Here is a 17,733-nt window from a genome sequence, read left to right as displayed (position 1 = left end):
AATTCATCTCACAGAGTTACATATGTATTTCGTGGATCTCTTTGCTAGCCTTATTTCTGTGGAATCTGAGAAAAGATATTTCGGATCCCTATGAAGACTATAGGGCCAAAGGAAATATCCTCCGATAACATAGAGAAAGAAGCTTTCTGAGAAACTTCTTTCTGTTCTCTGAAATCATGTCACAGAGTTACAGCTTTCCCCTCAAGAAGCCTTTCGCTAAGACAGTTCTTGTGGAATTGGCAAAGTGATATTTGTAAGCCCATAGAGGGCTATGGTGAAAAAGGAAATATCCTCAGATGATATCTGGAAAGAAGCTTTCTGAGAAACTGCTTAGTGTTCTGTTAATTCATCTCACAGAGTTACATCTGTATTTCGTGGATCTCTTTGCTAGCCTTATTTCTGTGTAATCTGAGAACAGATATTTCGTATCCCTTTGAAGACTATAGGGCCAAAGGAAATATCCTCCGATAACAAAGAGAAAGAAGCTTTCTGAGAAACTTCTTTGTGTTCTGTGAAATCATCTCACAGAGTTACCGCTTTCCCCTCAAGAAGCCTTTCACTAGGACAGTTCTTGTGTAATTGGCAAAGAGATATTTGGAAGCCCATAGAGGGCTATGGTGACAAAGGAAATATCCTCAGATGAAATCTGGAAAGAAGCTTTCTGAGAAACTGCTTAGTGTTCTGTGAATTCATCTCACAGAGTTACATCTGTATTTCGTGGATCTCTTTGCTAGCCTTATTTCTGTGGAATCTGAGAACAGATATTTCGGATCCCTTTGAAGACTATAGGGCCAAAGGAAATATCCTGCGATAACAAAGAGAAAGAAGCTTTCTGAGAAACTTCTTTGTGTTCTGTGAAATCATCTCTCAGAATTACAGCTTTCCCCTCAAGAAGCCTTTCGCTAAGACAGTTCTTGTGGAATTGTCAAAGTGATATTTGGAAGCCCATAGAGGGCTATGGTGAAAAAGGAAATATCCTCAGATGAAATCTGGAAAGAAGCTTTCTGAGAAACTGCTTAGTGTTCTGTGAATTCATCTCACAGAGTTACATCTGTATTTCGTGGATATCTTTGCTAGCCTTATTTCTGTGGAATATGAGAACAGATATTTCGGATCCCTTTGAAGACTATAGGGCCAAAGGAAATATCCTGCGATAACAAAGAGAAAGAAGCTTTCTGAGAAACTTCTTTCTGTTCTGTGAAATCATCTCACAGAGTTACAGCTTTCCCCTCAAGAAGCCTTTCGATAAGACAGTTCTTGTGGAATTGGCAAAGTGATATTTGGAAGCCCATAGAGGGCTATGGTGAAAAAGGAAATATCCTCAGATGAAATCTGGAAAGAAGCTTTCTGAGAAACTGCTTAGTGTTCTGTGAATTCATCTCACAGAGTTACATCTGTATTTCGTGGATCTCTTTGCTAGCCTTATTTCTGTGGAATCTGAGAACAGATATTTCGGATCCCTTTGAAGACTATAGGGCCAAAGGAAATATCCTCCGATAACAAAGAGAAAGAAGCTTTCTGAGAAACTTCTTTGTGTTCTGTGAAATCATCTCACAGAGTTACAGCTTTCCCCTCAAGAACCCGTTAACTGAGACAGTTCTTGTGTAATTGGCAAAGAGATATTTGGAAGCCCATAGAGGGCTATGGTGAAAAAGGAAATATCCTCAGATGAAATCTGGAAAGAAGCTTTCTGAGAAACTGCTTAGTGTTCTGTGAATTCATCTCACAGAGTTACATCTGTATTTCGTGGATCTCTTTGCTAGCCTTATTTCTGTGGAATCTGAGAAAAGATATTTCGGATCCCTATGAAGACTATAGGGCCAAAGGAAATATCCTCCGATAACAAAGAGAAAGAAGCTTTCTGAGAAACTTCTTTGTGTTCTGTGAAATCATCTCACAGAGTTACAGCTTTCCCCTCAAGAAGGCTTTCGCTAAGACAGTTCTTGTGGAATTGGCAAAGTGATATTTGGAAGCCCATAGAGGGCTATGGTGAAAAAGGAAATATCCTCAGATGAAATCTGGAAAGAAGCTTTCTGAGAAACTGCTTAGTGTTCTGTGAATTCATCTCACAGAGTTACATCTGTATTTCGTGGATCTCTTTGCTAGCCTTATTTCTGTGGAAACTGAAAACAGATATTTCGGATCCCTTTGAAGACTATAGGGCCAAAGGAAATATCCTGCGATAACAAAGAGAAAGAAGCTTTCGGAGAAACTTCTTTCTGTTCTCTGAAATCATGTCACAGAGTTACAGCTTTCCCCTCAAGAAGCCTTTCGCTAAGACAGTTCTTGTGGAATTGGCAAAGTGATATTTGGAAGCCCATAGAGGGCTATGGTGAAAAAGGAAATATCCTCAGATGATATCTGGAAAGAAGCTTTCTGAGAAACTGCTTAATGTTCTGTTAATTCATCTCACAGAGTTACATCTGTATTTCGTGGATCTCTTTGCTAGCCTTATTTCTGTGGAATCTGAGAACAGATATTTCGGATCCCTTTGAAGACTATAGGGCCAAAGGAAATATCCTGCGATAACAAAGAGAAAGAAGCTTTCTGAGAAACTTCTTTGTGTTCTGTGAAATCATCTCACAAAATTACAGCTTTCCCCTCAAGAAGCCTTTCGCTAAGACAGTTCTTGTGGAATTGGCAAAGTGATATTTGGAAGCCCATAGAGGGCTATGGTGAAAAAGGAAATATCCTCAGATGAAATCTGGAAAGAAGCTTTCTGAGAAACTGCTTAGTGTTCTGTGAATTCATCTCACAGAGTTACATCTGTATTTCGTGGATATCTTTGCTAGCCTTATTTCTGTGGAATCTGAGAACAGATATTTCGGATCCCTTTGAAGACTATAGGGCCAAAGGAAATATCCTGCGATAACAAAGAGAAAGAAGCTTTCTGAGAAACTTCTTTCTGTTCTGTGAAATCATCTCACAGAGTTACAGCTTTCCGCTCAAGAAGCCTTTCGCTAAGACAGTTCTTGTGGAATTGGCAAAGTGATATTTGGAAGCCCATAGAGGGCTATGGTGAAAAAGGAAATATCCTCAGATGAAATCTGGAAAGAAGCTTTCTGAGAAACTGCTTAGTGTTCTGTGAATTCATCTCACAGAGTTACATCTGTATTTCGTGGATCTCTTTGCTAGCCTTATTTCTGTGGAATCTGAGAACAGATATTTCGGATCCCTTTGAAGACTATAGGGCCAAAGGAAATATCCTCCGATAACAAAGAGAAAGAAGCTTTCTGAGAAACTTCTTTGTGTTCTGTGAAATCATCTCACAGAGTTACAGCTTTCCCCTCAAGAACCCGTTAACTGAGACAGTTCTTGTGTAATTGGCAAAGAGATATTTGGAAGCCCATAGAGGGCTATGGTGAAAAAGGAAATATCCTCAGATGAAATCTGGAAAGAAGCTTTCTGAGAAACTGCTTAGTGTTCTGTGAATTCATCTCACAGAGTTACATCTGTATTTCGTGGATCTCTTTGCTAGCCTTATTTCTGTGGAAACTGAAAACAGATATTTCGGATCCCTTTGAAGACTATAGGGCCAAAGGAAATATCCTGCGATAACAAAGAGAAAGAAGCTTTCGGAGAAACTTCTTTCTGTTCTCTGAAATCATGTCACAGAGTTACAGCTTTCCCCTCAAGAAGCCTTTCGCTAAGACAGTTCTTGTGGAATTGGCAAAGTGATATTTGGAAGCCCATAGAGGGCTATGGTGAAAAAGGAAATATCCTCAGATGATATCTGGAAAGAAGCTTTCTGAGAAACTGCTTAATGTTCTGTTAATTCATCTCACAGAGTTACATCTGTATTTCGTGGATCTCTTTGCTAGCCTTATTTCTGTGGAATCTGAGAACAGATATTTCGGATCCCTTTGAAGACTATAGGGCCAAAGGAAATATCCTGCGATAACAAAGAGAAAGAAGCTTTCTGAGAAACTTCTTTGTGTTCTGTGAAATCATCTCACAAAATTACAGCTTTCCCCTCAAGAAGCCTTTCGCTAAGACAGTTCTTGTGGAATTGGCAAAGTGATATTTGGAAGCCCATAGAGGGCTATGGTGAAAAAGGAAATATCCTCAGATGAAATCTGGAAAGAAGCTTTCTGAGAAACTGCTTAGTGTTCTGTGAATTCATCTCACAGAGTTACATCTGTATTTCGTGGATATCTTTGCTAGCCTTATTTCTGTGGAATCTGAGAACAGATATTTCGGATCCCTTTGAAGACTATAGGGCCAAAGGAAATATCCTGCGATAACAAAGAGAAAGAAGCTTTCTGAGAAACTTCTTTCTGTTCTGTGAAATCATCTCACAGAGTTACAGCTTTCCGCTCAAGAAGCCTTTCGCTAAGACAGTTCTTGTGGAATTGGCAAAGTGATATTTGGAAGCCCATAGAGGGCTATGGTGAAAAAGGAAATATCCTCAGATGAAATCTGGAAAGAAGCTTTCTGAGAAACTGCTTAGTGTTCTGTGAATTCATCTCACAGAGTTACATCTGTATTTCGTGGATCTCTTTGCTAGCCTTATTTCTGTGGAATCTGAGAACAGATATTTCGGATCCCTTTGAAGACTATAGGGCCAAAGGAAATATCCTCCGATAACAAAGAGAAAGAAGCTTTCTGAGAAACTTCTTTGTGTTCTGTGAAATCATCTCACAGAGTTACAGCTTTCCCCTCAAGAACCCGTTAACTGAGACAGTTCTTGTGTAATTGGCAAAGAGATATTTGGAAGCCCATAGAGGGCTATGGTGAAAAAGGAAATATCCTCAGATGAAATCTGGAAAGAAGCTTTCTGAGAAACTGCTTAGTGTTCTGTGAATTCATCTCACAGAGTTACATCTGTATTTCGTGGATCTCTTTGCTAGCCTTATTTCTGTGGAATCTGAGAAAAGATATTTCGGATCCCTATGAAGACTATAGGGCCAAAGGAAATATCCTCCGATAACAAAGAGAAAGAAGCTTTCTGAGAAACTTCTTTGTGTTCTGTGAAATCATCTCACAGAGTTACAGCTTTCGCCTCAAGAAGCCTTTCGCTAAGACAGTTCTTGCGGAATTGGCAAAGTGATATTTGGAAGCCCATAGAGGGCTATGGTGAAAAAGGAAATATCCTCAGATGAAATCTGGAAAGAAGCTTTCTGAGAAACTGCTTAGTGTTCTGTGAATTCATCTCACAGAGTTACATCTGTATTTCGTGGATCTCTTTGCTAGCCTTATTTCTGTGGAATCTGAGAACAGATATTTCGGATCCCTTTGAAGACTATAGGGCCAAAGGAAATATCCTCCGATAACAAAGAGAAAGAAGCTTTCTGAGAAACTTCTTTGTGTTCTGTGAAATCATCTCACAGAGTTACAGCTTTCCCCTCAAGAACCCGTTAACTGAGACAGTTCTTGTGTAATTGGCAAAGAGATATTTGGAAGCCCATAGAGGGCTATGGTGAAAAAGGAAATATCCTCAGATGAAATCTGGAAAGAAGCTTTCTGAGAAACTGCTTAGTGTTCTGTGAATTCATCTCACAGAGTTACATCTGTATTTCGTGGATCTCTTTGCTAGCCTTATTTCTGTGGAATCTGAGAAAAGATATTTCGGATCCCTATGAAGACTATAGGGCCAAAGGAAATATCCTCCGATAACAAAGAGAAAGAAGCTTTCTGAGAAACTTCTTTGTGTTCTGTGAAATCATCTCACAGAGTTACAGCTTTCCCCTCAAGAAGGCTTTCGCTAAGACAGTTCTTGTGGAATTGGCAAAGTGATATTTGGAAGCCCATAGAGGGCTATGGTGAAAAAGGAAATATCCTCAGATGAAATCTGGAAAGAAGCTTTCTGAGAAACTGCTTAGTGTTCTGTGAATTCATCTCACAGAGTTACATCTGTATTTCGTGGATCTCTTTGCTAGCCTTATTTCTGTGGAAACTGAAAACAGATATTTCGGATCCCTTTGAAGACTATAGGGCCAAAGGAAATATCCTGCGATAACAAAGAGAAAGAAGCTTTCGGAGAAACTTCTTTCTGTTCTCTGAAATCATGTCACAGAGTTACAGCTTTCCCCTCAAGAAGCCTTTCGCTAAGACAGTTCTTGTGGAATTGGCAAAGTGATATTTGGAAGCCCATAGAGGGCTATGGTGAAAAAGGAAATATCCTCAGATGATATCTGGAAAGAAGCTTTCTGAGAAACTGCTTAATGTTCTGTTAATTCATCTCACAGAGTTACATCTGTATTTCGTGGATCTCTTTGCTAGCCTTATTTCTGTGGAATCTGAGAACAGATATTTCGAATCCCTTTGAAGACTATAGGGCCAAAGGAAATATCCTGCGATAACAAAGAGAAAGAAGCTTTCTGAGAAACTTCTTTGTGTTCTGTGAAATCATCTCACAAAATTACAGCTTTCCCCTCAAGAAGCCTTTCGCTAAGACAGTTCTTGTGGAATTGGCAAAGTGATATTTGGAAGCCCATAGAGGGCTATGGTGAAAAAGGAAATATCCTCAGATGAAATCTGGAAAGAAGCTTTCTGAGAAACTGCTTAGTGTTCTGTGAATTCATCTCACAGAGTTACATCTGTATTTCGTGGATATCTTTGCTAGCCTTATTTCTGTGGAATCTGAGAACAGATATTTCGGATCCCTTTGAAGACTATAGGGCCAAAGGAAATATCCTGCGATAACAAAGAGAAAGAAGCTTTCTGAGAAACTTCTTTCTGTTCTGTGAAATCATCTCACAGAGTTACAGCTTTCCGCTCAAGAAGCCTTTCGCTAAGACAGTTCTTGTGGAATTGGCAAAGTGATATTTGGAAGCCCATAGAGGGCTATGGTGAAAAAGGAAATATCCTCAGATGAAATCTGGAAAGAAGCTTTCTGAGAAACTGCTTAGTGTTCTGTGAATTCATCTCACAGAGTTACATCTGTATTTCGTGGATCTCTTTGCTAGCCTTATTTCTGTGGAATCTGAGAACAGATATTTCGGATCCCTTTGAAGACTATAGGGCCAAAGGAAATATCCTCCGATAACAAAGAGAAAGAAGCTTTCTGAGAAACTTCTTTGTGTTCTGTGAAATCATCTCACAGAGTTACAGCTTTCCCCTCAAGAACCCGTTAACTGAGACAGTTCTTGTGTAATTGGAAAAGAGATATTTGGAAGCCCATAGAGGGCTATGGTGAAAAAGGAAATATCCTCAGATGAAATCTGGAAAGAAGCTTTCTGAGAAACTGCTTAGTGTTCTGTGAATTCATCTCACAGAATTACATCTGTATTTCGTGGATCTCTTTGCTAGCCTTATTTCTGTGGAATCTGAGAAAAGATATTTCGGATCCCTATGAAGACTATAGGGCCAAAGGAAATATCCTCCGATAACAAAGAGAAAGAAGCTTTCTGAGAAACTTCTTTGTGTTCTGTGAAATCATCTCACAGAGTTACAGCTTTCGCCTCAAGAAGCCTTTCGCTAAGACAGTTCTTGCGGAATTGGCAAAGTGATATTTGGAAGCCCATAGAGGGCTATGGTGAAAAAGGAAATATCCTCAGATGAAATCTGGAAAGAAGCTTTCTGAGAAACTGCTTAGTGTTCTGTGAATTCATCTCACAGAGTTACATCTGTATTTCGTGGATCTCTTTGCTAGCCTTATTTCTGTGGAATCTGAAAACAGATATTTCGGATCCCTTTGAAGACTATAGGGCCAAAGGAAATATCCTCCGATAACAAAGAGAAAGAAGCTTTCTGAGAAACTTCTTTGTGTTCTGTGAAATCATCTCACAGAGTTACCGCTTTCCCCTCAAGAACCCGTTAACTGAGACAGTTCTTGTGTAATTGGCAAAGAGATATTTGGAAGCCCATAGAGGGCTATGGTGAAAAAGGAAATATCCTCAGATGAAATCTGGAAAGAAGCTTTCTGAGAAACTGCTTAGTGTTCTGTGAATTCATCTCACAGAGTTACATCTGTATTTCGTGGATCTCTTTGCTAGCCTTATTTCTGTGGAATCTGAGAAAAGATATTTCGGATCCCTATGAAGACTATAGGGCCAAAGGAAATATCCTCCGATAACAAAGAGAAAGAAGCTTTCTGAGAAACTTCTTTGTGTTCTGTGAAATCATCTCACAGAGTTACAGCTTTCCCCTCAAGAAGGCTTTCGCTAAGACAGTTCTTGTGGAATTGGCAAAGTGATATTTGGAAGCCCATAGAGGGCTATGGTGAAAAAGGAAATATCCTCAGATGATATCTGGAAAGAAGCTTTCTGAGAAACTGCTTAATGTTCTGTTAATTCATCTCACAGAGTTACATCTGTATTTCGTGGATCTCTTTGCTAGCCTTATTTCTGTGGAATCTGAGAACAGATATTTCGGATCCCTTTGAAGACTATAGGGCCAAAGGAAATATCCTGCGATAACAAAGAGAAAGAAGCTTTCTGAGAAACTTCTTTGTGTTCTGTGAAATCATCTCACAGAGTTACAGCTTTCCCCTCAAGAACCCTTTAACTGAGACAGTTCTTGTGTAATTGGCAAAGAGATATTTGGAAGCCCATAGAGGGCTATGGTGAAAAAGGAAATATCCTCAGATGAAATCTGGAAAGAAGCTTTCTGAGAAACTGCTTAGTATTCTGTGAATTCATCTCACAGAGTTACATCTGTATTTCGTGGATCTCTTTGCTAGCCTTATTTCTGTGGAATCTGAGAACAGATATTTCGGATCCCTTTGAAGACTATAGGGCCAAAGGAAATATCCTCCGATAACAAAGAGAAAGAAGCTTTCTGAGAAACTTCTTTGTGTTCTGTGAAATCATCTCACAGAGTTACAGCTTTCCCCTCAAGAACCCTTTAACTGAGACAGTTCTTGTGTAATTGGCAAAGAGATATTTGGAAGCCCATAGAGGGCTATGGTGAAAAAGGAAATATCCTCAGATGAAATCTGGAAAGAAGCTTTCTGAGAAACTGCTTAGTGTTCTGTGAATTCATCTCACAGAGTTACATCTGTATTTCGTGGATCTCTTTGCTAGCCTTATTTCTGTGGAATCTGAGAACAGATATTTCGGATCCCTTTGAAGACTATAGGGCCAAAGGAAATATCCTCCGATAACAAAGAGAAAGAAGCTTTCTGAGAAACTTCTTTGTGTTCTGTGAAATCATCTCACAGAGTTACAGCTTTCCCCTCAAGAACCCGTTAACTGAGACAGTTCTTGTGTAATTGGCAAAGAGATATTTGGAAGCCCATAGAGGGCTATGGTGAAAAAGGAAATATCCTCAGATGATATCTGGAAAGAAGCTTTCTGAGAAACTGCTTAGTGTTCTGTTAATTCATCTCACAGAGTTACATCTGTATTTCGTGGATCTCTTTGCTAGCCTTATTTCTGTGGAATCTGAGAACAGATATTTCGGATCCCTTTGAAGACTATAGGGCCAAAGGAAATATCCTGCGATAACAAAGAGAAAGAAGCTTTCTGAGAAACTTCTTTGTGTTCTGTGAAATCATCTCACAGAATTACAGCTTTCCCCTCAAGAAGCCTTTCGCTAAGACAGTTCTTGTGGAATTGGCAAAGTGATATTTGGAAGCCCATAGAGGGCTATGGTGAAAAAGGAAATATCCTCAGATGAAATCTGGAAAGAAGCTTTCTGAGAAACTGCTTAGTATTCTGTGAATTCATCTCACAGAGTTACATCTGTATTTCGTGGATCTCTTTGCTAGCCTTATTTCTGTGGAATCTGAGAACAGATATTTCGGATCCCTTTGAAGACTATAGGGCCAAAGGAAATATCCTCCGATAACAAAGAGAAAGAAGCTTTCTGAGAAACTTCTTTGTGTTCTGTGAAATCATCTCACAGAGTTACAGCTTTCCCCTCAAGAACCCTTTAACTGAGACAGTTCTTGTGTAATTGGCAAAGAGATATTTGGAAGCCCATAGAGGGCTATGGTGAAAAAGGAAATATCCTCAGATGAAATCTGGAAAGAAGCTTTCTGAGAAACTGCTTAGTGTTCTGTGAATTCATCTCACAGAGTTACATATGTATTTCGTGGATCTCTTTGCTAGCCTTATTTCTGTGGAATCTGAGAAAAGATATTTCGGATCCCTATGAAGACTATAGGGCCAAAGGAAATATCCTCCGATAACAAAGAGAAAGAAGCTTTCTGAGAAACTTCTTTGTGTTCTGTGAAATCATCTCACAGAGTTACAGCTTTCCCCTCAAGAACCCTTTAACTGAGACAGTTCTTGTGTAATTGGCAAAGAGATATTTGGAAGCCCATAGAGGGCTATGGTGAAAAAGGAAATATCCTCAGATGAAATCTGGAAAGAAGCTTTCTGAGAAACTGCTTAGTGTTCTGTGAATTCATCTCACAGAGTTACATATATATTTCGTGGATCTCTTTGCTAGCCTTATTTCTGTGGAATCTGAGAAAAGATATTTCGGATCCCTATGAAGACTATAGGGCCAAAGGAAATATCCTCCGATAACAAAGAGAAAGAAGCTTTCTGAGAAACTTCTTTGTGTTCTGTGAAATCATCTCACAGAGTTACAGCTTTCGCCTCAAGAAGCCTTTCCCTAAGACAGTTCTTGTGGAATTGGCAAAGTGATATTTGGAAGCCCATAGAGGGCTATGGTGAAAAAGGAAATATCCTCAGATGAAATCTGGAAAGAAGCTTTCTGAGAAACTGCTTAGTGTTCTGTGAATTCATCTCACAGAGTTACATCTGTATTTCGTGGATCTCTTTGCTAGCCTTATTTCTGTGTAATCTGAGAACAGATATTTCGGATCCCTTTGAAGACTATAGGGCCAAAGGAAATATCCTGCGATAACAAAGAGAAAGAAGCTTTCTGAGAAACTTCTTTGTGTTCTGTGAAATCATCTCACAGAATTACAGCTTTCCCCTCAAGAAGCCTTACGCTAAGACGGTTCTTGTGGAATTGGCAAAGTGATATTTGGAAGCCCATAGAGGGCTATGGTGAAAAAGGAAATATCCTCAGATGAAATCTGGAAAGAAGCTTTCTGAGAAACTGCTTAGTGTTCTGTGAATTCATCTCACAGAGTTACATCTGTATTTCGTGGATCTCTTTGCTAGCCTTATTTCTGTGGAATCTGAGAACAGATATTTCGGATCCCTTTGAAGACTATAGGGCCAAAGGAAATATCCTGCGATAACAAAGAGAAAGAAGCTTTCTGAGAAACTTCTTTGTGTTCTGTGAAATCATCTCACAGAATTACAGCTTTCCCCTCAAGAAGCCTTTCGCTAAGACAGTTCTTGTGGAATTGGCAAAGTGATATTTGGAAGCCCATAGAGGGCTATGGTGAAAAAGGAAATATCCTCAGATGAAATCTGGAAAGAAGCTTTCTGAGAAACTGCTTAGTGTTCTGTGAATTCATCTCACAGAGTTACATCTGTATTTCGTGGATATCTTTGCTAGCCTTATTTCTGTGGAATCTGAGAACAGATATTTCGGATCCCTTTGAAGACTATAGGGCCAAAGGAAATATCCTGCGATAACAAAGAGAAAGAAGCTTTCTGAGAAACTTCTTTCTGTTCTGTGAAATCATCTCACAGAGTTACAGCTTTCCCCTCAAGAAGCCTTTCGCTAAGACAGTTCTGGTGGAATTGGCAAAGTGATATTTGGAAGCCCATAGAGGGCTATGGTGAAAAAGGAAATATCCTCAGATGAAATCTGGAAAGAAGCTTTCTGAGAAACTGCTTAGTGTTCTGTGAATTCATCTCACAGAGTTACATCTGTATTTCGTGGATCTCTTTGCTAGCCTTATTTCTGTGGAATCTGAGAACAGATATTTCGGATCCCTTTGAAGACTATAGGGCCAAAGGAAATATCCTCCGATAACAAAGAGAAAGAAGCTTTCTGAGAAACTTCTTTGTGTTCTGTGAAATCATCTCACAGAGTTACAGCTTTCCCCTCAAGAACCCTTTAACTGAGACAGTTCTTGTGTAATTGGCAAAGAGATATTTGGAAGCCCATAGAGGGCTATGGTGAAAAAGGAAATATCCTCAGATGAAATCTGGAAAGAAGCTTTCTGAGAAACTGCTTAGTGTTCTGTGAATTCATCTCACAGAGTTACATCTGTATTTCGTGGATCTCTTTGCTAGCCTTATTTCTGTGGAATCTGAGAAAAGATATTTCGGATCCCTATGAAGACTATAGGGCCAAAGGAAATATCCTCCGATAACAAAGAGAAAGAAGCTTTCTGAGAAACTTCTTTGTGTTCTCTGAAATCATCTCACAGAGTTACAGCTTTCGCCTCAAGAAGCCTTTCGCTAAGACAGTTCTTGTGGAATTGGCAAAGTGATATTTGGAAGCCCATAGAGGGCTAAGGTGAAAACGGAAATATCCTCAGATGAAATCTGGAAAGAAGCTTTCTGAGAAACTGCTTAGTGTTCTGTGAATTCATCTAACAGAGTTACATCTGTATTTCGTGGATCTCTTTGCTAGCCTTATTTCTGTGGAATCTGAGAACAGATATTTCGGATCCCTTTGAAGACTATAGGGCCAAAGGAAATATCCTGCGATAACAAAGAGAAAGAAGCTTTCTGAGAAACTTCTTTGTGTTCTGTGAAATCATCTCACAGAATTACAGCTTTCCCCTCAAGAAGCCTTACGCTAAGACAGTTCTTGTGGAATTGGCAAAGTGATATTTGGAAGCCCATAGAGGGCTATGGTGAAAAAGGAAATATCCTCAGATGAAATCTGGAAAGAAGCTTTCTGAGAAACTGCTTAGTGTTCTGTGAATTCATCTCACAGAGTTACATCTGTATTTCGTGGATATCTTTGCTAGCCTTATTTCTGTGGAATCTGAGAACAGATATTTCGGATCCCTTTGAAGACTATAGGGCCAAAGGAAATATCCTGCGATAACAAAGAGAAAGAAGCTTTCTGAGAAACTTCTTTCTGTTCTGTGAAATCATCTCACAGAGTTACAGCTTTCCCCTCAAGAAGCCTTTCGCTAAGACAGTTCTTGTGGAATTGGCAAAGTGATATTTGGAAGCCCATAGAGGGCTATGGTGAAAAAGGAAATATCCTCAGATGAAATCTGGAAAGAAGCTTTCTGAGAAACTGCTTAGTGTTCTGTGAATTCATCTCACAGAGTTACATCTGTATTTCGTGGATCTCTTTGCTAGCCTTATTTCTGTGGAATCTGAGAACAGATATTTCGGATCCCTTTGAAGACTATAGGGCCAAAGGAAATATCCTCCGATAACAAAGAGAAAGAAGCTTTCTGAGAAACTGCTTAGTGTTCTGTGAATTCATCTCACAGAGTTACATCTGTATTTCGTGGATCTCTTTGCTAGCCTTATTTCTGTGGAATCTGAGAAAAGATATTTCGGATCCCTATGAAGACTATAGGGCCAAAGGAAATATCCTCCGATAACAAAGAGAAAGAAGCTTTCTGAGAAACTTCTTTGTGTTCTGTGAAATCATCTCACAGAGTTACAGCTTTCCCCTCAGGAAGGCTTTCGCTAAGACAGTTCTTGTGGAATTGGCAAAGTGATATTTGGAAGCCCATAGAGGGCTATGGTGAAAAAGGAAATATCCTCAGATGAAATCTGGAAAGAAGCTTTCTGAGAAACTGCTTAGTGTTCTGTGAATTCATCTCACAGAGTTACATCTGTATTTCGTGGATCTCTTTGCTAGCCTTATTTCTGTGGAATCTGAGAACAGATATTTCGGATCCCTTTGAAGACTATAGGGCCAAAGGAAATATCCTGCGATAACAAAGAGAAAGAAGCTTTCTGAGAAACTTCTTCGTGTTCTGTGAAATCATCTCACAGAATTACAGCTTTCCCCTCAAGAAGCCTTTCGCTAAGACAGTTCTTGTGGAATTGGCAAAGTGATATTTGGAAGCCCATAGAGGGCTATGGTGAAAAAGGAAATATCCTCAGATGAAATCTGGAAAGAAGCTTTCTGAGAAACTGCTTAGTGTTCTGTGAATTCATCTCACAGAGTTACATCTGTATTTCGTGGATCTCTTTGCTAGCCTTATTTCTGTGGAATCTGAGAACAGATATTTCGGATCCCTTTGAAGACTATAGGGCCAAAGGAAATATCCTGCGATAACAAAGAGAAAGAAGCTTTCTGAGAAACTTCTTTGTGTTCTGTGAAATCATCTCACAGAGTTACAGCTTTCCCCTCAAGAACCCTTTAACTGAGACAGTTCTTGTGTAATTGGCAAAGAGATATTTGGAAGCCCATAGAGGGCTATGATGAAAAAGGAAATATCCTCAGATGAAATCTGGAAAGAAGCTTTCTGAGAAACTGCTTAGTGTTCTGTGAATTCATCTCACAGAGTTACATATGTATTTCGTGGATCTCTTTGCTAGCCTTATTTCTGTGGAATCTGAGAAAAGATATTTCGGATCCCTATGAAGACTATAGGGCCAAAGGAAATATCCTCCGATAACAAAGAGAAAGAAGCTTTCTGAGAAACTTCTTTGTGTTCTGTGAAATCATCTCACAGAGTTACATCTGTATTTCGTGGATCTCTTTGCTAGCCTTATTTCTGTGGAATCTGAGAACAGATATTTCGGATCCCTTTGAAGACTATAGGGCCAAAGGAAATATCCTGCGATAACAAAGAGAAAGAAGCTTTCTGAGAAAATTCTTTGTGTTCTGTGAAATCATCTCACAGAATTACAGCCTTCCCCTCAAGTAGCCTTACGCTAAGACGGTTCTTGTGGAATTGGCAAAGTGATATTTGGAAGCCCATAGAGGGCTATGGTGAAAAAGGAAATATCCTCAGATGAAATCTGGAAAGAAGCTTTCTGAGAAACTGCTTAGTGTTCTGTGAATTCATCTCACAGAGTTACATCTGTATTTCGTGGATATCTTTGCTAGCCTTATTTCTGTGGAATCTGAGAACAGATATTTCGGATCCCTTTGAAGACTATAGGGCCAAAGGAAATATCCTGCGATAACAAAGAGAAAGAAGCTTTCTGAGAAACTTCTTTCTGTTCTGTGAAATCATGTCACAGAGTTACAGCTTTCCCCTCAAGAAGCCTTTCGCTAAGACAGTTCTTGTGGAATTGGCAAAGTGATATTTGGAAGCCCATAGAGGGCTATGGTGAAAAAGGAAATATCCTCAGATGAAATCTGGAAAGAAGCTTTCTGAGAAACTGCTTAGTGTTCTGTGAATTCATCTCACAGAGTTACATCTGTATTTCGTGGATCTCTTTGCTAGCCTTATTTCTGTGGAATCTGAGAACAGATATTTCGGATCCCTTTGAAGACTATAGGGCCAAAGGAAATATCCTCCGATAACAAAGAGAAAGAAGCTTTCTGAGAAACTGCTTAGTGTTCTGTGAATTCATCTCACAGAGTTACATCTGTATTTCGTGGATTTCTTTGCTAGCCTTATTTCTGTGGAATCTGAGAAAAGATATTTCGGATCCCTATGAAGACTATAGGGCCAAAGGAAATATCCTCCGATAACAAAGAGAAAGAAGCTTTCTGAGAAACTTCTTTGTGTTCTGTGAAATCATCTCACAGAGTTACAGCTTTCCCCTCAAGAAGCCTTTCGCTAAGACAGTTCTTGTGGAATTGGCAAAGTGATATTTGGAAGCCCATAGAGGGCTATGGTGAAAAAGGAAATATCCTCAGATGAAATCTGGAAAGAAGCTTTCTGAAAAACTGCTTAGTGTTCTGTGAATTCATCTCACAGAGTTACATCTGTATTTCGTGGATCTCTTTGCTAGCCTTATTTCTGTGGAATCTGAGAACAGATATTTCGGATCCCTTTGAAGTCTATAGGGCCAAAGGAAATATCCTGCGATAACAAAGAGAAAGAAGCTTTCTGAGAAACTTCTTTGTGTTCTGTGAAATCATCTCACAGAATTACAGCTTTCCCCTCAAGAAGCCTTTCGCTAAGACAGTTCTTGTGGAATTGGCAAAGTGATATTTGGAAGCCCATAGAGGGCTATGGTGAAAAAGGAAATATCCTCAGATGAAATCTGGAAAGAAGCTTTCTGAGAAACTGCTTAGTGTTCTGTGAATTCATCTCACAGAGTTACATCTGTATTTCGTGGATATCTTTGCTAGCCTTATTTCTGTGGAATCTGAGAACAGATATTTCGGATCCCCTTGAAGACTATAGGGCCAAAGGAAATATCCTGCGATAACAAAGAGAAAGAAGCTTTCTGAGAAACTTCTTTCTGTTCTGTGAAATCATCTCACAGAGTTACAGCTTTCCCCTCCAGAAGCCTTTCGCTAAGACAGTTCTTGTGGAATTGGCAAAGTGATATTTGGAAGCCCATAGAGGGCTATGGTGAAAAAGGAAATATCCTCAGATGAAATCTGGAAAGAAGCTTTCTGAGAAACTGCTTAGTGTTCTGTGAATTCATCTCACAGAGTTACATCTGTATTTCGTGGATCTCTTTGCTAGCCTTATTTCTGTGGAATCTGAGAACAGATATTTCGGATCCCTTTGAAGACTATAGGGCCAAAGGAAATATCCTCCGATAACAAAGAGAAAGAAGCTTTCTGAGAAACTTCTTTGTGTTCTGTGAAATCATCTCACAGAGTTACAGCTTTCCCCTCAAGAACCCTTTAACTTAGACAGTTCTTGTGTAATTGGCAAAGAGATATTTGGAAGCCCATAGAGGGCTATGGTGAAAAAGGAAATATCCTCAGATGAAATCTGGAAAGAAGCTTTCTGAGAAACTGCTTAGTGTTCTGTGAATTCATCTCACAGAGTTACATATGTATTTCGTGGATCTCTTTGCTAGCCTTATTTCTGTGGAATCTGAGAAAAGATATTTCGGATCCCTATGAAGACTATAGGGCCAAAGGAAATATCCTCCGATAACAAAGAGAAAGAAGCTTTCTGAGAAACTTCTTTGTGTTCTGTGAAATCATCTCACAGAGTTACAGCTTTCGCCTCAAGAAGCCTTTCGCTAAGACAGTTCTTGTGGAATTGGCAAAGTGATATTTGGAAGCCCATAGAGGGCTATGGTGAAAAAGGAAATATCCTCAGATGAAATCTGGAAAGAAGCTTTCTGAGAAACTGCTTAGTGTTCTGTGAATTCATCTCACAGAGTTACATCTGTATTTCGTGGATCTCTTTGCTAGCCTTATTTCTGTGGAATCTGAGAACAGATATTTCGGATCCCTTTGAAGACTAAAGGGCCTAAGGAAATATCCTGCGATAACAAAGAGAAAGAAGCTTTCTGAGAAACTTCTTTGTGTTCTGTGAAATCATCTCACAGAATTACAGCTTTCCCCTCAAGAAGCCTTACGCTAAGACAGTTCTTGTGGAATTGGCAAAGTGATATTTGGAAGCCCATAGAGGGCTATGGTGAAAAAGGAAATATCCTCAGATGAAATCTGGAAAGAAGCTTTCTGAGAAACTGCTTAGTGTTCTGTGAATTCATCTCACAGAGTTACATCTGTATTTCGTGGATATCTTTGCTAGCCTTATTTCTGTGGAATCTGAGAACAGATATTTCGGATCCCTTTGAAGACTATAGGGCCAAAGGAAATATCCTGCGATAACAAAGAGAAAGAAGCTTTCTGAGAAACTTCTTTCTGTTCTGTGAAATCATCTCACAGAGTTACAGCTTTCCCCTCAAGAAGCCTTTCGCTAAGACAGTTCTTGTGGAATTGGCAAAGTGATATTTGGAAGCCCATAGAGGGCTATGGTGAAAAAGGAAATATCCTCAGATGAAATCTGGAAAGAAGCTTTCTGAGAAACTGCTTAGTGTTCTGTGAATTCATCTCACAGAGTTACATCTGTATTTCGTGGATCTCTTTGCTAGCCTTATTTCTGTGGAATCTGAG

Source organism: Macaca nemestrina, chromosome 4 (genome assembly GCF_043159975.1).
Source record: "Macaca nemestrina isolate mMacNem1 chromosome 4, mMacNem.hap1, whole genome shotgun sequence".
NCBI lineage: Eukaryota > Metazoa > Chordata > Mammalia > Primates > Cercopithecidae > Macaca > Macaca nemestrina.
Note: the sequence above shows the minus strand (reverse complement) of the source record.